The 22,382-nt window shown below is 40.6% G+C and overlaps 10 non-coding genes across 10 annotated transcripts; all 10 read right to left on the reverse strand.

Moving 5' to 3' along the window:
* Positions 1–5,176: 5,176 nt before the first annotated feature.
* On the reverse strand, positions 5,177–5,249 carry TRNAF-GAA (transfer RNA phenylalanine (anticodon GAA)). Its single transcript has one exon. It is a non-coding gene; the product is annotated as a tRNA-Phe (tRNA).
* Positions 5,250–7,489: 2,240 nt separating this feature from the next.
* TRNAF-GAA (transfer RNA phenylalanine (anticodon GAA)) lies at positions 7,490–7,562 on the reverse strand. Its single transcript has one exon. It is a non-coding gene; the product is annotated as a tRNA-Phe (tRNA).
* A 3,389-nt stretch (positions 7,563–10,951) lies between these two features.
* On the reverse strand, positions 10,952–11,024 carry TRNAF-GAA (transfer RNA phenylalanine (anticodon GAA)). The gene has a single exon. It is a non-coding gene; the product is annotated as a tRNA-Phe (tRNA).
* A 1,075-nt stretch (positions 11,025–12,099) lies between these two features.
* Positions 12,100–12,172, reverse strand: TRNAF-GAA (transfer RNA phenylalanine (anticodon GAA)). Its single transcript has one exon. It is a non-coding gene; the product is annotated as a tRNA-Phe (tRNA).
* Positions 12,173–14,979: 2,807 nt separating this feature from the next.
* TRNAF-GAA (transfer RNA phenylalanine (anticodon GAA)) lies at positions 14,980–15,052 on the reverse strand. Its single transcript has one exon. It is a non-coding gene; the product is annotated as a tRNA-Phe (tRNA).
* Positions 15,053–15,546: 494 nt separating this feature from the next.
* Positions 15,547–15,619, reverse strand: TRNAF-GAA (transfer RNA phenylalanine (anticodon GAA)). The gene has a single exon. It is a non-coding gene; the product is annotated as a tRNA-Phe (tRNA).
* A 1,075-nt stretch (positions 15,620–16,694) lies between these two features.
* On the reverse strand, positions 16,695–16,767 carry TRNAF-GAA (transfer RNA phenylalanine (anticodon GAA)). The gene has a single exon. It is a non-coding gene; the product is annotated as a tRNA-Phe (tRNA).
* Positions 16,768–18,440: 1,673 nt separating this feature from the next.
* On the reverse strand, positions 18,441–18,513 carry TRNAF-GAA (transfer RNA phenylalanine (anticodon GAA)). Its single transcript has one exon. It is a non-coding gene; the product is annotated as a tRNA-Phe (tRNA).
* A 2,240-nt stretch (positions 18,514–20,753) lies between these two features.
* On the reverse strand, positions 20,754–20,826 carry TRNAF-GAA (transfer RNA phenylalanine (anticodon GAA)). The gene has a single exon. It is a non-coding gene; the product is annotated as a tRNA-Phe (tRNA).
* Positions 20,827–21,901: 1,075 nt separating this feature from the next.
* On the reverse strand, positions 21,902–21,974 carry TRNAF-GAA (transfer RNA phenylalanine (anticodon GAA)). The gene has a single exon. It is a non-coding gene; the product is annotated as a tRNA-Phe (tRNA).
* Positions 21,975–22,382: the final 408 nt, after the last annotated feature.

The following is a 22,382-nucleotide window of genomic DNA, read 5'->3' on the forward strand; positions in this document are numbered from 1 at the left end:
GCAGACTTTATTTTAAATTTTAAAGTCTCCTTAAATGTTACATACCAAGAATTTGGTATCAAATTGATTGTTATAATAAATCCCACAACTTCCAGTTGTTGGATTTAATATAACTAGTGCAGGTAAAAAGTTTAGACTTTACCTAAAAAGTTGCCAATTTCAGCTCTGCATTGTTTTTGCTGCTGTGCTCTGATTGGCCAGCCTGCAGCAGCTTCTGCCAGGCTGCTTTAATGAGGTGTGAAGTGGCCTGACTTCACACAAAGGAATGTGCTTGGGGGAGAGAATCTCCCCTCAGCAGATGGGGAAGCAGGAAGGGGGAGGGCTGCCAAACTGGTCTTCAAAGGCAGAGAAGGACATCTGGAGCACCCAGCAACACCCCCACATCCTGCAACCCCAGACAGCTAGGTGCCCCCTTGATTAGATTAGGAGAGGGCAGGAGAGGGGTGTGTTTATGATTTTTAGCCACACCAGTGGGTGGGCTCAGCCAGATCTCTCCTCTAAAAATCAGATTCATCCATTTTGGATTTTTAGAGACTGTTGCCTTCTGGGATGGATTTTTGCCACACTTCCCAGGAAGTGGTCATCACAGGGGGACGACCCTGTCCCTGATTGGAGGACCAGGGCCCCCCTGCTTTTCACCCAGGAGCAAGGATAAAACTGGCAGACCTGCACCCACGCCTCAGATCCCCTCCAGAATTCAACAAGAAAGGAACTAAAGAAGAAGAAGGACTGCCCTGCTGGACCCCTGGCCTGCACCTGGACCCTGCACTCAGAAAGACTGCACCAGCTGCACACTTGGGCTTCACCACAAGAAGGACTTTGCCTGGCTTCCACTGGTTCAAGGAGGGACTCCCTGTTTGCTACAGGTGAAAAATTGCTAACCAGAGTCCCCTGCACCAACTCCTGAAAAAGTGACCAGCTGACCACTGCCCAGTGGCCAAAAAGGAGTTTGCGCCAGGTGCACTCTGGGAGTTGAAGTCCGCACTTCCCAAGGACCATCACAGAACTTCTGGACCCTTGGGGTGAGCTGTGGACCCCAAAAGAACCTTAAAAGAACATCTGGGTGAAGCCCCAGAAGTTTGGAAAAGATTGGAGAAATTTTAGAAAAAAGCTCCATAAAGTGACCGACTCGACGCGGAAATTCTAGCCGGCTTGCCTCAACCGCGACCCGGCCTGACTTCGTGGTTCGTCCCGGTCAAGAAAAACATCCGAAAAAGAGACTAAGTCCGAACGTAAAAAGTTGACCGGGACCTTCCAGCCATCGTATCCGAGAAGGGCTCCACGGACGTCGGATCAAGATCCAGGTTTACCCCGGTCGAAGGATTTTCATCTCGAAAAAACGACTAAGTCCGAAGGTAGAAATCACCACCGAGGAAACCGACTTCGCGTATCCGGACAAGGGCTCCAGGAGGTCGGATCCAACTGGCAGGTTCGTCCCGGTGAAGAAAAACTTCAAAATAAAGACTAAGTCAGAAGGTAACTTTTTAACCGAGGCCTCCCGCGACCTGTAGCCGAGCAGGGCTCCATCGCGGTCGGCCTGAAAGTTTGACTTTGTCCCGGTCCTGGTGCAACCAGATGACCCGATTGGCGCTTTTTGTTTCTATGCGCTAGAAAATAATAATACTTTAAAAATTCATATCTCCGGTTCCCCTGAACCGATTTTAATCGTTTTTGTGTCATTTTAAAGATAAAAATATAAGCTATTTTTATAAATTGGTTTTGGATTTTTAAACTGTTTCCTGTGTTTTATTTAATTACTGTTTTGTGATATTTGAATGCTTTACACTTTGTCTCCTAAGTTAAGCCTTGACGCTCGATGCCAAGCTACCAAGGGTAGAGCTGGGATTAATTTACTGAGACCTAACTGTACTTTTGTGGAGGTTTGTGGCTTGTTGCTAGGTGTAGGTACCTACCTGCCCTACCAATAACCCATTTTCCAACAATTTTTTATTGCGCAAGCTAGGTATTTCTTTTTTTCTAAACGCTAAATAGGCTAGCAATCTAATACACAGAAATGTGTGGCATGAGGAAGCAAGCTATATCATCTGACACTTTGGTCCAAGGTTAGATGGAAAATTATGCAGGCTACAGTTTACCCTAAAATCGAGATAGAAACGGCAAATAATCGAAGTCAAAGCTGAAGGCAAGAGAGGTGGAAACCATTTTCAAAGGAAGATAGAAAACACGTACTGTCTTGTACTGATGGTATGTCATTTAGGTTGATGAAAGGTTTTATCAATTAAATAAAACGTCACCAGAAGCTGAATCCAAGAAAGAAACACGCCTAACAAGCTGCCTTCTGAGTCTTTGTCGAAACCCGGGATTGAACCAGGGACCTTTAGATCTTCAGTCTAACACTCTCCCAACTGAGCTATTTCGGCCAGTTATTTCACAGGTCCCTCCGTTTTCTTCTTAATCATTGTAGACAAGACATACACCTCGAAATCATTCACTTTGAGGGTACAGCTATGTCTTAAACTTCCGGTATCCTTCTGCAGCTAACTGGGTGCATTTACTCATTTACTTTTTTGGTGCGCAACCTAGGTACTTCTTTTATTCCAAACTCTGAATAGGCACACAAATGTGTGGGATGAGTAAGCAAGCTATATCATCTGACAGCTTGGTTCATGGGAAAATAGAAGATGATGCAGCCTAAGCTTTACATTAAAATCAAGATAGAAACTGGAAATAATGGAAGTCAAAGCTGAAGGCAAGAGAGGTGGAAGCCATTTTGAAAGGAAGATAGAACGCAAGTGCTGTGCTCTACTGATGGTATGTCGATCAGGTTATTGAAAGGTTTCATCTATGAACTAAAATGTCTACTGAAGCTGACTCCAAGAGAGAACTACACCTAATTAGCTAGGTGCTCACTCCTTGCCAAAACCCGGGATTGAACCAGGGACCTTTAGATCTTCAGTCTAACGCTCTCCCAACTGAGCTATTTCAGCCAGTTGTCAAAGAATACCTTCCTGATGATTCTTAATCATTGTAGGCAACAAGTGGGCATCTGATCAATCACTAGGAGGGTACATCTATGTGTTAAAGTATGCAGTATCCTTCTGCAGCTAACTGGGCACAATTAGTCAATTCATTTTTTATTGCGCAAGCTAGGTATTTCTTTTTTTCTAAACGCTAAATAGGCTAGCAATCTAATACACAGAAATGTGTGGCATGAGGAAGCAAGCTATATCATCTGACACTTTGGTCCAAGGTTAGATGGAAAATGATGCAGGCTACAGTTTACCCTAAAATCGAGATAGAAACGGGAAATAATGGAAGTCAAAGCTGAAGGCAAGAGAGGTGGAATCCATTTTCAAAGGAAGATAGAAAACACGTACTGTCTTGTACTGATGGTATGTCAATTAGGTTGATGAAAGGTTTTATTAATTAAATAAAACGTCACCGGAAGCTGACTCCAAAAAAGAAACTTGCCTGACGAACTAGCTGCTCAGTCTTTGACCAAACCAAGAATTTAACCAGGGACCCTTAGATCTAAAGTTTGACGTCCTCGCAACTGAGCTCTTTCAGCCCGTTTTTTCACAGTGCCTTCCTTATTATTATTAATCATTGTAGACAAGAAAGATAAGTCGCAATCATTCACTGTGAGGGTACAGCTATGTGTTACACTTTGCTGTATCCTTCTGTAGCTAACTGGAGGCAATTACTCCTTTACTTTTTTGCTACGCGAGGTAGGTACTTCTTTTTTTCTAAACTCTGAATAGGCTACCATTCTCATAAACAGAAATGTGTGGCATGACTAAGCAAGCTATATCATCTGACAGTTTGGCTCATGGGAAAATGGAAGATGACGCCGCCTACGGTTTACATCAAAATCAAGATAGAAACGGGAAATAATGGAAGTCAAAGCTGAAGGCAAGAGAGGTGGAAGCCATTTTGAAAGGAAGATAGAAAATAAGTGCTCTTTTGTACCGATGGCATGTCGATCAGGTTGATGCAAGTTTTTATCAATGAAATAAAATGTCACTTGAGAGTGACTCCAAGAAAGAAACATGCCTAACAAGCTGAGTGCTTGGTCTTTGGCACAACCCAGGATTGAACCAAGGACCTTTTTTATCTTTAGTCTAACATTCTCCCAACTGAGATATTTAAACCAGGTGTCATGAAAAGCTTTCCGTATCATTTTTAATCATTGTAGACAAGACACAGAAGTCTAAATCCTTCACTGTGAGGGTACAGCTATGTCTTAAACTTTGCTGTATCCTTCTCCAGTTAACTGGGTGTAATTAGGGAATTCGTTTTTTATTGTGCAAGCTAGGTATTTCTTTTTTTCTAAACTCTAAATAGGCTAGCAATCTAATGCACAGAAATGTGTGGCATGAGTAAGCAAGCTATTTCATCCGACACTTTGGTTCAAGGGAAGATGGAGACTGATGCAGACTGCGGGTTACCTAAAAATCAAGACAGAAACAGTAAATAATGGAAGTCAAAGCTGAAGGCAAGAGAGGTGGAATCCATTTTGAAAGGAAGATAGAAAACAAGTACTGTCTTGTACTGATGGTATGTCAATTAGGTTGATGAAAGATTTTATCAATTAAATAAAACGTCACCAGAAGCTGAATCCAAGAAAGAAACACGCCTAACAAGCTGTCTTCTGAGTCTTTGCCGAAACCCGGGACCTTTAGATCTTCAGTCTAACGCTCTCCCAACTGAGCTATTTCGGCCACTTATTGCGCAGGTCCCTCCGTATTTTTCTTAATCATTGTAGACAAGACATACACCCCGAAATCATTCACTTTGAGGGTACAGCTATGTCTTAAACTTCCGGTATCCTTCTGCAGCTAACTGGGTGCAATTACTCATTTAATTTTTTGGTGCGCAACCTAGGTACTTCTTTTATTCCAAACTCTGAATAGGCACACAAATGTGTGGGATGAGTAAGCAAGCTATATCATCTGACAGCTTGGTTCATGGGAAAATGGAAGATGATGCAGCCTAAGCTTTACATTAAAATCAAGATAGAAACTGGAAATAATGGAAGTCAAAGCTGAAGGCAACAGAGGTGGAAGCCATTTTGAAAGGAAGATAGAACGCAAGTGCTGTGCTCTACTGATGGTATGTTGATCAGGTTATTAAAAGGTTTCATCTATGAACTAAAATGTCTACTGAAGCTGACTCCAAGAGAGAACTACACCTAATTAGCTAGGTGCTCAGTCCTTGCCAAAACCCGGGATTGAACCAGGGACCTTTAGATCTTCAATCTAACGCTCTCCCAACTGAGCTATTTCGGCCACTTATTTCACAGGTCCCTCCGTATTCTTCTTAATCATTGTAGACAAGACATACACCTCAAAATCATTCACTTTGAGGGTACAGCTATGTCTTAAACTTCCGGTATCCTTCTGCAGCTAACTGGGTGCAATTACTCATTTAATTTTTTGGTGCGCAACCTAGGTACTTCTTTTATTCCAAACTCTGAATAGGCACACAAATGTGTGGGATGAGTAAGCAAGCTATATCATCTGACAGCTTGGTTCATGGGAAAATGTAAGATGATGCAGCCTAAGGTTTACATTAAAATCAAGATAGAAACTGGAAATAATGGAAGTCAAAGCTGAAGGCAAGAGAGGTGGAAGCCATTTTGAAAGGAAGATAGAACGCAAGTGCTGTGCTCTACTGATGGTATGTCGAACAGGTTATTAAAAGGTTTCATCTATGAACTAAAATGTCTACTGAAGCTGACTCCAAGAGAGAACTACACCTAATTAGCTAGGTGCTCAGTCCTTGCCAAATCCCGGGATGGAACCAGAGATCTTTAGATCTTCAGTTTAACGCTCTCCCAAATGAGCTATTTCGGCCAGTTGTCAGAGAATACCTTCCTGATGATTCTTAATCATTGCAGGCAACAAGTGGGCATCTGATCAATCACTAGGAGGGTACATCTATGTGTTAAAGTATGCTGTATCCTTCTGCAGCTAACTGGGCACAATTAGTCAATTTATTTTTTATTGCGCAAGCTAGGTATTTCTTTTTTTCTAAACGCTAAATAGGCTAGCAATCTAATACACAGAAATGTGTGGCATGAGGAAGCAAGCTATATCATCTGACACTTTGGTCCAAGGTTAGATGGAAAATGATGCAGGCCACAGTTTACCCTAAAATCGAGATAGAAACGGCAAATAATGGAAGTCAAAGCTGAAGGCAAGAGAGGTGGAATCCATTTTCAAAGAAAGATAGAAAACACGTACTGTCTTGTACTGATGGTATGTCAATTAGGTTGATGAAAGGTTTTATTAATTAAATAAAACGTCACCGGAAGCTGACTCCAAAAAAGAAACTTGCCTGACGAACTAGCTGCTCAGTCTTTGACCAAACCAAGGATTTAACCAGGGACCCTTAGATCTAAAGTTTGACGTCCTCGCAACTGAGCTCTTTCAGCCCGTTTTTTCACAGTGCCTTCCTTATTATTGTTAATCATTGTAGACAAGAAATATAAGTCGCAATCATTCACTGTGAGGGTACAGCTATGTGTTACACTTTGCTGTATCCTTCTGTAGCTAACTGGGCGCAATTACTCCTTTACTTTTTTGCTACGCGAGCTAGGTACTTCTTTTTTTCCAAACTCTGAATAGGCTACCACTCTCATAAACAGAAATGTGTGGCATGACCAAGCAAGCTATATCATCTGACAGTTTGGCTCATGGGAAAATGGAAGATGACGCCGGCTACGGTTTACATTAAAATCAAGATAGAAACGGGAAATAATGGAAGTCAAAGCTGAAGGCAAGAGAGGTGGAAGCCATTTTGAAAGGAAGATAGAAAATAAGTTCTCTTTTGTACCGATGGCATGTCGATCAGGTTGATGCAAGTTTTTATCAATGAAATAAAATGTCACTTGAGAGTGACTCCAAGAAAGAAACATGCCTAACAAGCTTAGTGCTTGGTCTTTGGCACAACCCAGGATTGAACCAAGGACCTTTTTTATCTTTAGTCTAACATTATCCTAACTGAGATATTTTAGCCAGGTGTCATGAAAAGCTTTCCGTATCATTTTTAATCATTGTAGACAAGACACAGAAGTCTAAATCATTCACTGTGAGGGTACAGCTATGTCTTAAACTTTGTTGTATCCTTCTCCAGTTAACTGGGTGTAATTAGGGAATTTGTTTTTTATTCTGCAAGCTAGGTATTTCTTTTTTTCTAAACTCTAAATAGGCTAGCAATCTAATGCACAGAAATGTGTGGCATGAGTAAGCAAGCTATTTCATCCGACACTTTGGTTCAAGGGAAGATGGAGACTGATGCAGACTGCGGGTTACCTAAAAATCAAGATAGAAACAGTAAATAATGGAAGTCAAAGCTGAAGGCAAGAGAGGTGGAATCCATTTTGAAAGGAAGATAGAAAACAAGTACTGTCTTGTACTGATGGTATGTCAATTAGGTTGATGAAAGGTTTTATCAATTAAATAAAACGTCACCAGAAGCTGAATCCAAGAAAGAAACACGCCTAAAAAGCTGTCTTCTGAGTCTTTGCCAAAACCCGGGATTGAACCAGGGACCTTTAGATCTTCAGTCTAACGCTCTCCCAACTGAGCTATTTCGGCCACTTATTTCACAGGTCCCTCCGTATTCTTCTTAATCATTGTAGACAAGACATACACCTCCAAATCATTCACTTTGATGGTACAGCTATGTCTTAACCTTCCGGTATCCTTCTGCAGCTAACTGGGTGCATTTACTCATTTACTTTTTTGGTGCGCAACCTAGGTACTTCTTTTATTCCAAACTCTGAATAGGCACACAAATGTGTGGGATGAGTAAGCAAGCTATATCATCTGACAGCTTGGTTCATGGGAAAATAGAAGATGATGCAGCCTAAGCTTTACATTAAAATCAAGATAGAAACTGGAAATAATGGAAGTCAAAGCTGAAGGCAAGAGAGGTGGAAGCCATTTTGAAAGGAAGATAGAACGCAAGTGCTGTGCTCTACTGATGGTATGTCGATCAGGTTATTGAAAGGTTTCATCTTTGAACTAAAATGTCTACTGAAGCTGACTCCAAGAGAGAACTACACCTAATTAGCAAGGTGCTCAGTCCTTGCCGAAACCCGCGATTGAACCAGGGACCTTTAGATCTTCAGTCTAACGCTCTCCCAACTGAGCTATTTCGGCCAGTTGTCAGAGAATACCTTCCTGATGATTCTTAATCATTGTAGGCAACAAGTGGGCATCTGATCAATCACTAGGAGGGTACATCTATGTGTTAAAGTATGCTGTATCCTTCTGCAGCTAACTGGGCACAATTAGTCAATTTATTTTTTATTGCGCAAGCTAGGTATTTCTTTTTTTCTAAACGCTAAATAGGCTAGCAATCTAATACACAGAAATGTGTGGCATGAGGAAGCAAGCTATATCATCTGACACTTTGGTCCAAGGTTAGATGGAAAATGATGCAGGCTACAGTTTACCCTAAAATCGAGATAGAAACGGCAAATAATCGAAGTCAAAGCTGAAGGCAAGAGAGGTGGAAACCATTTTCAAAGGAAGATAGAAAACACGTACTGTCTTGTACTGATGGTATGTCAATTAGGTTGATGAAAGGTTTTATCAATTAAATAAAACGTCACCAGAAGCTGAATCCAAGAAAGAAACACGCCTAACAAGCTGCCTTCTGAGTCTTTGTCGAAACCCGGGATTGAACCAGGGACCTTTAGATCTTCAGTCTAACACTCTCCCAACTGAGCTATTTCGGCCAGTTATTTCACAGGTCCCTCCGTTTTCTTCTTAATCATTGTAGACAAGACATACACCTCGAAATCATTCACTTTGAGGGTACAGCTATGTCTTAAACTTCCGGTATCCTTCTGCAGCTAACTGGGTGCATTTACTCATTTACTTTTTTGGTGCGCAACCTAGGTACTTCTTTTATTCCAAACTCTGAATAGGCACACAAATGTGTGGGATGAGTAAGCAAGCTATATCATCTGACAGCTTGGTTCATGGGAAAATAGAAGATGATGCAGCCTAAGCTTTACATTAAAATCAAGATAGAAACTGGAAATAATGGAAGTCAAAGCTGAAGGCAAGAGAGGTGGAAGCCATTTTCAAAGGAAGATAGAACGCAAGTGCTGTGCTCTACTGATGGTATGTCGATCAGGTTATTGAAAGGTTTCATCTATGAACTAAAATGTCTACTGAAGCTGACTCCAAGAGAGAACTACACCTAATTAGCTAGGTGCTCACTCCTTGCCAAAACCCGGGATTGAACCAGAGACCTTTAGATCTTCAGTCTAACGCTCTCCCAACTGAGCTATTTCGGCCAGTTGTCAAAGAATACCTTCCTAATGATTCTTAATCATTGTAGGCAACAAGTGGGCATCTGATCAATCACTAGGAGGGTACATCTATGTGTTAAAGTATGTTGTATCCTTCTGCAGCTAACTGGGCACAATTAGTCAATTTATTTTTTATTGCGCAAGCTAGGTATTTCTTTTTTTCTAAACGCTAAATAGGCTAGCAATCTAATACACAGAAATGTGTGGCATGAGGAAGCAAGCTATATCATCTGACACTTTGGTCCAAGGTTAGATGGAAAATGATGCAGGCTACAGTTTACCCTAAAATCGAGATAGAAACGGGAAATAATGGAAGTCAAAGCTGAAGGCAAGAGAGGTGGAATCCATTTTCAAAGGAAGATAGAAAACACGTACTGTCTTGTACTGATGGTATGTCAATTAGGTTGATGAAAGGTTTTATTAATTAAATAAAACGTCACCGGAAGCTGACTCCAAAAAAGAAACTTGCCTGACGAACTAGCTGCTCAGTCTTTGACCAAACCAAGAATTTAACCAGGGACCCTTAGATCTAAAGTTTGACGTCCTCGCAACTGAGCTCTTTCAGCCCGTTTTTTCACAGTGCCTTCCTTATTATTATTAATCATTGTAGACAAGAAATATAAGTCGCAATCATTCACTGTGAGGGTACAGCTATGTGTTACACTTTGCTGTATCCTTCTGTAGCTAACTGGGGGCAATTACTCCTTTACTTTTTTGCTACGCGAGCTAGGTACTTCTTTTTTTCTAAACTCTGAATAGGCTACCACTCTCATAAACAGAAATGTGTGGCATGACTAAGCAAGCTATATCATCTGACAGTTTGGCTCATGGGAAAATGGAAGATGACGCCGCCTACGGTTTACATCAAAATCAAGATACAAACGGGAAATAATGGAAGTCAAAGCTGAAGGCAAGAGAGGTGGAAGCCATTTTGAAAGGAAGATAGAAAATAAGTGCTCTTTTGTACCGATGGCATGTCGATCAGGTTGATGCAAGTTTTTATCAATGAAATAAAATGTCCCTTGAGAGTGACTCCAAGAAAGAAACATGCCTAACAAGCTGAGTGCTTGGTCTTTGGCACAACCCAGGATTGAACCAAGGACCTTTTTTTATCTTTAGTCTAACATTCTCCCAACTGAGATATTTAAACCAGGTGTCATGAAAAGCTTTCCGTATCATTTTTAATCATTGTAGACAAGACACAGAAGTCTAAATCATTCACTGTGAGGGTACAGCTATGTCTTAAACTTTGCTGTATCCTTCTCCAGTTAACTGGGTGTAATTAGGGAATTTGTTTTTTATTGTGCAAGCTAGGTATTTCTTTTTTTCTAAACTCTAAATAGGCTAGCAATCTAATGCACAGAAATGTGTGGCATGAGTAAGCAAGCTATTTCATCCGACACTTTGGTTCAAGGGAAGATGGAGACTGATGCAGACTGCGGGTTACCTAAAAATCAAGACAGAAACAGTAAATAATGGAAGTCAAAGCTGAAGGCAAGAGAGGTGGAATCCATTTTGAAAGGAAGATAGAAAACAAGTACTGTCTTGTACTGATGGTATGTCAATTAGGTTGATGAAAGGTTTTATCAATTAAATAAAACGTCACCAGAAGCTGAATCCAAGAAAGAAACACGCCTAAAAAGCTGTCTTCTGAGTCTTTGCCGAAACCCGGGATTGAACCAGGGACCTTTAGATCTTCAGTCTAACGCTCTCCCAACTGAGCTATTTCGGCCAGTCATTTGACCGGTCCCTCCGTTTTCTTCTTAATCATTGTAGACAAGACATACACCTCGAAATCATTCACTTTGAGGGTACAGCTATGTCTTAAACTTCCGGTATCCTTCTGCAGCTAACTGGGTGCAATTACTCATTTAATTTTTTGGTGCGCAACCTAGGTACTTCTTTTATTCCAAACTCTGAATAGGCACACAAATGTGTGGGATGAGTAAGCAAGCTATATCATCTGACAGCTTGGTTCATGGGAAAATGGAAGATGATGCAGCCTAAGCTTTACATTAAAATCAAGATAGAAACTGGAAATAATGGAAGTCAAAGCTGAAGGCAAGAGAGGTGGAAGCCATTTTGAAAGGAAGATAGAACGCAAGTGCTGTGCTCTACTGATGGTATGTCGATCAGGTTATTAAAAGGTTTCATCTATGAACTAAAATGTCTACTGAAGCTGACTCCAAGAGAGAACTACACCTAATTAGCTAGGTGCTCAGTCCTTGCCGAAACCCGCGATTGAACCAGGGACCTTTAGATCTTCAGTCTAACGCTCTCCCAACTGAGCTATTTCGGCCAGTTGTCAGAGAATACCTTCCTGATGATTCTTAATCATTGTAGGCAACAAGTGGGCATCTGATCAATCACTAGGAGGGTACATCTATGTGTTAAAGTATGCTGTATCCTTCTGCAGCTAACTGGGCACAATTAGTCAATTTATTTTTTATTGCGCAAGCTAGGTATTTCTTTTTTTCTAAACGCTAAATAGGCTAGCAATCTAATACACAGAAATGTGTGGCATGAGGAAGCAAGCTATATCATCTGACACTTTGGTCCAAGGTTAGATGGAAAATGATGCAGGCTACAGTTTACCCTAAAATCAAGACAGAAACAGTAAATAATGGAAGTCAAAGCTGAAGGCAAGAGAGGTGGAATCCATTTTGAAAGGAAGATAGAAAACAAGTACTGTCTTGTACTGATGGTATGTCAATTAGGTTGATGAAAGATTTTATCAATTAAATAAAATGTCACCAGAAGCTGAATCCAAGAAAGAAACACGCCTAACAAGCTGCCTTCTGAGTCTTTGCCGAAACCCGGGATTGAACCAGGGACCTTTAGATCTTCAGTCTAACGCTCTCCCAACTGAGCTATTTCGGCCACTTATTGCGCAGGTCCCTCCGTATTTTTCTTAATCATTGTAGACAAGACATACACCCCGAAATCATTCACTTTGAGGGTACAGCTATGTCTTAAACTTCCGGTATCCTTCTGCAGCTAACTGGGTGCAATTACTCATTTACTTTTTTGGTGCGCAACCTAGGTACTTCTTTTATTCCAAACTCTGAATAGGCACACAAATGTGTGGGATGAGTAAGCAAGCTATATCATCTGACAGCTTGGTTCATGGGAAAATGGAAGATGATGCAGCCTAAGCTTTAAATTAAAATCAAGATAGAAACTGGAAATAATGGAAGTCAAAGCTGAAGGCAACAGAGGTGGAAGCCATTTTGAAAGGAAGATAGAACGCAAGTGCTGTGCTCTACTGATGGTATGTTGATCAGGTTATTAAAAGGTTTCATCTATGAACTAAAATGTCTACTGAAGCTGACTCCAAGAGAGAACTACACCTAATTAGCTAGGTGCTCAGTCCTTGCCAAAACCCGGGATTGAACCAGGGACCTTCAGATGTTCAATCTAACGCTCTCCCAACTGAGCTATTTCGGCCACTTATTTCACAGGTCCCTCCGTATTCTTCTTAATCATTGTAGACAAGACATACACCTCGAAATCATTCACTTTGAGGGTACAGCTATGTCTTAAACTTCCGGTATCCTTCTGCAGCTAACTGGGTGCAATTACTCATTTACTTTTTTGGTGCGCAACCTAGGTACTTCTTTTATTCCAAACTCTGAATAGGCACACAAATGTGTGGGATGAGTAAGCAAGCTATATCATCTGACAGCTTGGTTCATGGGAAAATGTAAGATGATGCAGCCTAAGGTTTACATTAAAATCAAGATAGAAACTGGAAATAATGGAAGTCAAAGCTGAAGGCAAGAGAGGTGGAAGCCATTTTGAAAGGAAGATAGAACGCAAGTGCTGTGCTCTACTGATGGTATGTCGAACAGGTTATTAAAAGGTTTCATCTATGAACTAAAATGTCTACTGAAGCTGACTCCAAGAGAGAACTACACCTAATTAGCTAGGTGCTCAGTCCTTGCCAAAACCCGGGATTGAACCAGAGAGCTTTAGATCTTCAGTTTAACGCTCTCCCAAATGAGCTATTTCGGCCAGTTGTCAGAGAATACCTTCCTGATGATTCTTAATCATTGCAGGCAACAAGTGGGCATCTGATCAATCACTAGGAGGGTACATCTATGTGTTAAAGTATGCTGTATCCTTCTGCAGCTAACTGGGCACAATTAGTCAATTTATTTTTTATTGCGCAAGCTAGGTATTTCTTTTTTTCTAAACGCTAAATAGGCTAGCAATCTAATACACAGAAATGTGTGGCATGAGGAAGCAAGCTATATCATCTGACACTTTGGTCCAAGGTTAGATGGAAAATGATGCAGGCTACAGTTTACCCTAAAATCGAGATAGAAACGGCAAATAATGGAAGTCAAAGCTGAAGGCAAGAGAGGTGGAATCCATTTTCAAAGAAAGATAGAAAACACGTACTGTCTTGTACTGATGGTATGTCAATTAGGTTGATGAAAGGTTTTATTAATTAAATAAAACGTCACCGGAAGCTGACTCCAAAAAAGAAACTTGCCTGACGAACTAGCTGCTCAGTCTTTGACCAAACCAAGGATTTAACCAGGGACCCTTAGATCTAAAGTTTGACGTCCTCGCAACTGAGCTCTTTCAGCCCGTTTTTTCACAGTGCCTTCCTTATTATTGTTAATCATTGTAGACAAGAAATATAAGTCGCAATCATTCACTGTGAGGGTACAGCTATGTGTTACACTTTGCTGTATCCTTCTGTAGCTAACTGGGGGCAATTACTCCTTTACTTTTTTGCTACGCGAGGTAGGTACTTCTTTTTTTCTAAACTCTGAATAGGCTACCACTCTCATAAACAGAAATGTGTGGCATGACCAAGCAAGCTATATCATCTGACAGTTTGGCTCATGGGAAAATGGAAGATGACGCCGGCTAGGGTTTACATTAAAATCAAGATAGAAACGGGAAATAATGGAAGTCAAAGCTGAAGGCAAGAGAGGTGGAAGCCATTTTGAAAGGAAGATAGAAAATAAGTTCTCTTTTGTACCGATGGCATGTCGATCAGGTTGATGCAAGTTTTTATCAATGAAATAAAATGTCACTTGAGAGTGACTCCAAGAAAGAAACATGCCTAACAAGCTGAGTGCTTGGTCTTTGGCACAACCCAGGATTGAACCAAGGACCTTTTTTATCTTTAGTCTAACATTATCCTAACTGAGATATTTTAGCCAGGTGTCATGAAAAGCTTTCCGTATCATTTTTAATCATTGTAGACAAGACACAGAAGTCTAAATCATTCACTGTGAGGGTACAGCTATGTCTTAAACTTTGTTGTATCCTTCTCCAGTTAACTGGGTGTAATTAGGGAATTTGTTTTTTATTCTGCAAGCTAGGTATTTCTTTTTTTCTAAACTCTAAATAGGCTAGCAATCTAATGCACAGAAATGTGTGGCATGAGTAAGCAAGCTATTTCATCCGACACTTTGGTTCAAGGGAAGATGGAGACTGATGCAGACTGCGGGTTACCTAAAAATCAAGATAGAAACAGTAAATAATGGAAGTCAAAGCTGAAGGCAAGAGAGGTGGAATCCATTTTGAAAGGAAGATAGAAAACAAGTACTGTCTTGTACTGATGGTATGTCAATTAGGTTGATGAAAGGTTTTATCAATTAAATAAAACGTCACCAGAAGCTGAATCCAAGAAAGAAACACGCCTAAAAGGCTGTCTTCTGAGTCTTTGCCGAAACCCGGGATTGAACCAGGGACCTTTAGATCTTCAGTCTAACGCTCTCCCAACTGAGCTATTTCGGCCAGTTATTTCACAGCTCCCTCCGTTTTCTTCTTAATCATTGTAGACAAGACATACACCTCCAAATCATTCACTTTGATGGTACAGCTATGTCTTAAACTTCCGGTATCCTTCTGCAGCTAACTGGGTGCATTTACTCATTTACTTTTTTGGTGCGCAACCTAGGTACTTCTTTTATTCCAAACTCTGAATAGGCACACAAATGTGTGGGATGAGTAAGCAAGCTATATCATCTGACAGCTTGGTTCATGGGAAAATAGAAGATGATGCAGCCTAAGCTTTACATTAAAATCAAGATACAAACTGGAAATAATGGAAGTCAAAGCTGAAGGCAACAGAGGTGGAAGCCATTTTGAAAGGAAGATAGAACGCAAGTGCTGTGCTCTACTGATGGTATGTCGATCAGGTTATTGAAAGGTTTCATCTATGAACTAAAATGTCTACTGAAGCTGACTCCAAGAGAGAACTACACCTAATTAGCTAGGTGCTCAGTCCTTGCCGAAACCCGGGATTGAACCAGGGACCTCTAGATCTTCAGTCTAACGCTCTCCCAACTGAGCTATTTCGGCCAGTTGTCAGAGAATACCTTCCTGATGATTCTTAATCATTGTAGGCAACAAGTGGGCATCTGATCAATCACTAGGAGGGTACATCTATGTGTTAAAGTATGCTGTATCCTTCTGCAGCTAACTGGGCACAATTAGTCAATTTATTTTTTATTGCGCAAGCTAGGTATTTCTTTTTTTCTAAACGCTAAATAGGCTAGCAATCTAATACACAGAAATGTGTGGCATGAGGAAGCAAGCTATATCATCTGACACTTTGGTCCAAGGTTAGATGGAAAATGATGCAGGCTACAGTTTACCCTAAAATCGAGATAGAAACGGCAAATAATCGAAGTCAAAGCTGAAGGCAAGAGAGGTGGAAACCATTTTCAAAGGAAGATAGAAAACACGTACTGTCTTGTACTGATGGTATGTCAATTAGGTTGATGAAAGGTTTTATCAATTAAATAAAACGTCACCAGAAGCTGAATCCAAGAAAGAAACACGCCTAACAAGCTGCCTTCTGAGTCTTTGTCGAAACCCGGGATTGAACCAGGGACCTTTAGATCTTCAGTCTAACACTCTCCCAACTGAGCTATTTCGGCCAGTTATTTCACAGGTCCCTCCGTTTTCTTCTTAATCATTGTAGACAAGACATACACCTCGAAATCATTCACTTTGAGGGTACAGCTATGTCTTAAACTTCCGGTATCCTTCTGCAGCTAACTGGGTGCATTTACTCATTTACTTTTTTGGTGCGCAACCTAGGTACTTCTTTTATTCCAAACTCTGAATAGGCACACAAATGTGTGGGCTGAGTAAGCAAGCTATATCATCTGACAGCTTGGTTCATGGGAAAATAGAAGATGATGCAGCCTAAGCTTTACATTAAAATCAAGATAGAAACTGGAAATAATGGAAGTCAAAGCTGAAGGCAAGAGAGGTGGAAGCCATTTTCAAAGGAAGATAGAACGCAAGTGCTGTGCTCTACTGATGGTATGTCGATCAGGTTATTGAAAGGTTTCATCTATGAACTAAAATGTCTACTGAAGCTGACTCCAAGAGAGAACTACACCTAATTAGCTATGTGCTCAGTCCTTGCCAAAACCCGGGATTGAACCAGGGACCTTTAGATCTTCAGTCTAACGCTCTCCCAACTGAGCTATTTCGGCCAGTTGTCAAAGAATACCTTCCTGATGATTCTTAATCATTGTAGGCAACAAGTGGGCATCTGATCAATCACTAGGAGGGTACATCTATGTGTTAAAGTATGCTGTATCCTTCTGCAGCTAACTGGGCACAATTAGTCAATTTATTTTTTATTGCGCAAGCTAGGTATTTCTTTTTTTCTAAACGCTAAATAGGCTAGCAATCTAATACACAGAAATGTGTGGCATGAGGAAGCAGGCTATATCATCTGACACTTTGGTCCAAGGTTAGATGGAAAATGATGCAGGCTACAGTTTACCCTAAAATCGAGATAGAAACGGGAAATAATGGAAGTCAAAGCTGAAGGCAAGAGAGGTGGAATCCATTTTCAAAGGAAGATAGAAAACACGTACTGTCTTGTACTGATGGTATGTCAATTAGGTTGATGAAAGGTTTTATTAATTAAATAAAACGTCACCGGAAGCTGACTCCAAAAAAGAAACTTGCCTGACGAACTAGCTGCTCAGTCTTTGACCAAACCAAGAATTTAACCAGGGACCCTTAGATCTAAAGTTTGACGTCCTCGCAACTGAGCTCTTTCAGCCCGTTTTTTCACAGTGCCTTCCTTATTATTATTAATCATTGTAGACAAGAAATATAAGTCGCAATCATTCACTGTGAGGGTACAGCTATGTGTTACACTTTGCTGTATCCTTCTGTAGCTAACTGGGGGCAATTACTCCTTTACTTTTTTGCTACGCGAGCTAGGTACTTCTTTTTTTCTAAACTCTGAATAGGCTACCACTCTCATAAACAGAAATGTGTGGCATGACTAAGCAAGCTATATCATCTGACAGTTTGGCTCATGGGAAAATGGAAGATGACGCCGCCTACGGTTTACATCAAAATCAAGATAGAAACGGGAAATAATGGAAGTCAAAGCTGAAGGCAAGAGAGGTGGAAGCCATTTTGAAAGGAAGATAGAAAATAAGTGCTCTTTTGTACCGATGGCATGTCGATCAGGTTGATGCAAGTTTTTATCAATGAAATAAAATGTCACTTGAGAGTGATTCCAAGAAAGAAACATGCCTAACAAGCTGAGTGCTTGGTCTTTGGCACAACCCAGGATTGGACCAAGGACCTTTTTTATCTTTAGTCTAACATTCTCCCAACTGAGATATTTTAGCCAGGTGTCATGAAAAGCTTTCCGTATCATTTTTAATCATTGTAGACAAGACACAGAAGTCTAAATCATTCACTGTGAGGGTACAGCTATGTCTTAAACTTTGCTGTATCCTTCTCCAGTTAACTGGGTGTAATTAGGGAATTCGTTTTTTATTGTGCAAGCTAGGTATTTCTTTTTTTCTAAACTCTAAATAGGCTAGCAATCTAATGCACAGAAATGTGTGGCATGAGTAAGCAAGCTATTTCATCCGACACTTTGGTTCAAGGGAAGATGGAGACTGATGCAGACTGCGGGTTACCTAAAAATCAAGACAGAAACAGTAAATAATGGAAGTCAAAGCTGAAGGCAAGAGAGGTGGAATCCATTTTGAAAGGAAGATAGAAAAGAAGTACTGTCTTGTACTGATGGTATGTCAATTAGGTCGATGAAAGATTTTATCAATTAAATAAAACGTCACCAGAAGCTGAATCCAAGAAAGAAACACGCCTAACAAGCTGTCTTCTGAGTCTTTGCCGAAACCCGGGATTGAACCAGGGACCTTTAGATCTTCAGTCTAACGCTCTCCCAACTGAGCTATTTCGGCCACTTATTTCACAGGTCCCTCCGTATTCTTCTTAATCATTGTAGACAAGACATACACCTCGAAATCATTCACTTTGAGGGTACAGCTATGTCTTAAACTTCCGGTATCTTTCTGCAGCTAACTGGGTGCAATTACTCATTTACTTTTTTGGTGCGCAACCTAGGTACTTCTTTTATTCCAAACTCTGAATAGGCACACAAATGTGTGGGATGAGTAAGCAAGCTATATCATCTGACAGCTTGGTTCATGGGAAAATGGAAGATGATGCAGCCTAAGCTTTACATTAAAATCAAGATAGAAACTGGAAATAATGGAAGTCAAAGCTGAAGGCAAGAGAGGTGGAAGCCATTTTGAAAGGAAGATAGAACGCAAGTGCTGTGCTCTACTGATGGTATGTCGAACAGGTTATTAAAAGGTTTCATCTATGAACTAAAATGTCTACTGAAGCTGACTCCAAGAGAGAACTACACCTAATTAGCTAGGTGCTCAGACCTTGCCAAAACCCGGGATTGAACCAGAGAGCTTTAGATCTTCAGTTTAACGCTCTCCCAAATGAGCTATTTCGGCCAGTTGTCAGAGAATACCTTCCTGATGATTCTTAATCATTGCAGGCAACAAGTGGGCATCTGATCAATCACTAGGAGGGTACATCTATGTGTTAAAGTATGCTGTATCCTTCTGCAGCTAACTGGGCACAATTAGTCAATTTATTTTTTATTGCGCAAGCTAGGTATTTCTTTTTTTCTAAACGCTAAATAGGCTAGCAATCTAATACACAGAAATGTGTGGCATGAGGAAGCAAGCTATATCATCTGACACTTTGGTCCAAGGTTAGATGGAAAATGATGCAGGCTACAGTTTACCCTAAAATCGAGATAGAAACGGCAAATAATGGAAGTCAAAGCTGAAGGCAAGAGAGGTGGAATCCATTTTCAAAGAAAGATAGAAAACACGTACTGTCTTGTACTGATGGTATGTCAATTAGGTTGATGAAAGGTTTTATTAATTAAATAAAACGTCACCGGAAGCTGACTCCAAAAAAGAAACTTGCCTGATGAACTAGCTGCTCAGTCTTTGACCAAACCAAGGATTTAACCAGGGACCCTTAGATCTAAAGTTTGACGTCCTCGCAACTGAGCTCTTTCAGCCCGTTTTTTCACAGTGCCTTCCTTATTATTGTTAATCATTGTAGACAAGAAATATAAGTCGCAATCATTCACTGTGAGGGTACAGCTATGTGTTACACTTTGCTGTATCCTTCTGTAGCTAACTGGGGGCAATTACTCCTTTACTTTTTTGCTACGCGAGGTAGGTACTTCTTTTTTTCTAAACTCTGAATAGGCTACCACTCTCATAAACAGAAATGTGTGGCATGACCAAGCAAGCTATATCATTTGACAGTTTGGCTCATGGGAAAATGGAAGATGACGCCGGCTACGGTTTACATTAAAATCAAGATAGAAACGGGAAATAATGGAAGTCAAAGCTGAAGGCAAGAGAGGTGGAAGCCATTTTGAAAGGAAGATAGAAAATAAGTTCTCTTTTGTACCGATGGCATGTCGATCAGGTTGATGCAAGTTTTTATCAATGAAATAAAATGTCACTTGAGAGTGACTCCAAGAAAGAAACATGCCTAACAAGCTGAGTGCTTGGTCTTTGGCACAACCCAGGATTGAACCAAGGACCTTTTTTATCTTTAGTCTAACATTATCCTAACTGAGATATTTTAGCCAGGTGTCATGAAAAGCTTTCCGTATCATTTTTAATCATTGTAGACAAGACACAGAAGTCTAAATCATTCACTGTGAGGGTACAGCTATGTCTTAAACTTTGTTGTATCCTTCTCCAGTTAACTGGGTGTAATTAGGGAATTTGTTTTTTATTGTGCAAGCTAGGTATTTCTTTTTTTCTAAACTCTAAATAGGCTAGCAATCTAATGCACAGAAATGTGTGGCATGAGTAAGCAAGCTATTTCATCCGACACTTTGGTTCAAGGGAAGATGGAGACTGATGCAGACTGCGGGTTACCTAAAAATCAAGACAGAAACAGTAAATAATGGAAGTCAAAGCTGAAGGCAAGAGAGGTGGAATCCATTTTGAAAGGAAGATAGAAAACAAGTACTGTCTTGTACTGATGGTATGTCAATTAGGTTGATGAAAGGTTTTATCAATTAAATAAAACGTCACCAGAAGCTGAATCCAAGAAAGAAACACGCCTAAAAAGCTGTCTTCTGAGTCTTTGCCGAAACCCGGGATTGAACCAGGGACCTTTAGATCTTCAGTCTAACGCTCTCCCAACTGAGCTATTTCGGCCAGTCATTTGACCGGTCCCTCCGTTTTCTTCTTAATCATTGTAGACAAGACATACACCTCGAAATCATTCACTTTGAGGGTACAGCTATGTCTTAAACTTCCGGTATCCTTCTGCAGCTAACTGGGTGCAATTACTCATTTAATTTTTTGGTGCGCAACCTAGGTACTTCTTTTATTCCAAACTCTGAATAGGCACACAAATGTGTGGGATGAGTAAGCAAGCTATATCATCTGACAGCTTGGTTCATGGGAAAATGGAAGATGATGCAGCCTAAGCTTTACATTAAAATCAAGATAGAAACTGGAAATAATGGAAGTCAAAGCTGAAGGCAAGAGAGGTGGAAGCCATTTTGAAAGGAAGATAGAACGCAAGTGCTGTGCTCTACTGATGGTATGTCGATCAGGTTATTAAAAGGTTTCATCTATGAACTAAAATGTCTACTGAAGCTGACTCCAAGAGAGAACTACACCTAATTAGCTAGGTGCTCAGTCCTTGCCGAAACCCGCGATTGAACCAGGGACCTTTAGATCTTCAGTCTAACGCTCTCCCAACTGAGCTATTTCGGCCAGTTGTCAGAGAATACCTTCCTGATGATTCTTAATCATTGTAGGCAACAAGTGGGCATCTGATCAATCACTAGGAGGGTACATCTATGTGTTAAAGTATGCTGTATCCTTCTGCAGCTAACTGGGCACAATTAGTCAATTTATTTTTTATTGCGCAAGCTAGGTATTTCTTTTTTTCTAAACGCTAAATAGGCTAGCAATCTAATACACAGAAATGTGTGGCATGAGGAAGCAAGCTATATCATCTGACACTTTGGTCCAAGGTTAGATGGAAAATGATGCAGGCTACAGTTTACCCTAAAATCAAGACAGAAACAGTAAATAATGGAAGTCAAAGCTGAAGGCAAGAGAGGTGGAATCCATTTTGAAAGGAAGATAGAAAACAAGTACTGTCTTGTACTGATGGTATGTCAATTAGGTTGATGAAAGATTTTATCAATTAAATAAAATGTCACCAGAAGCTGAATCCAAGAAAGAAACACGCCTAACAAGCTGCCTTCTGAGTCTTTGCCGAAACCCGGGATTGAACCAGGGACCTTTAGATCTTCAGTCTAACGCTCTCCCAACTGAGCTATTTTGGCCACTTATTGCGCAGGTCCCTCCGTATTTTTCTTAATCATTGTAGACAAGACATACACCCCGAAATCATTCACTTTGAGGGTACAGCTATGTCTTAAACTTCCGGTATCCTTCTGCAGCTAACTGGGTGCAATTACTCATTTACTTTTTTGGTGCGCAACCTAGGTACTTCTTTTATTCCAAACTCTGAATAGGCACACAAATGTGTGGGATGAGTAAGCAAGCTATATCATCTGACAGCTTGGTTCATGGGAAAATGGAAGATGATGCAGCCTAAGCTTTAAATTAAAATCAAGATAGAAACTGGAAATAATGGAAGTCAAAGCTGAAGGCAACAGAGGTGGAAGCCATTTTGAAAGGAAGATAGAACGCAAGTGCTGTGCTCTACTGATGGTATGTTGATCAGGTTA

The sequence above is a fragment of the Pleurodeles waltl genome, chromosome 8 (assembly GCF_031143425.1).
Source record: "Pleurodeles waltl isolate 20211129_DDA chromosome 8, aPleWal1.hap1.20221129, whole genome shotgun sequence".
NCBI lineage: Eukaryota > Metazoa > Chordata > Amphibia > Caudata > Salamandridae > Pleurodeles > Pleurodeles waltl.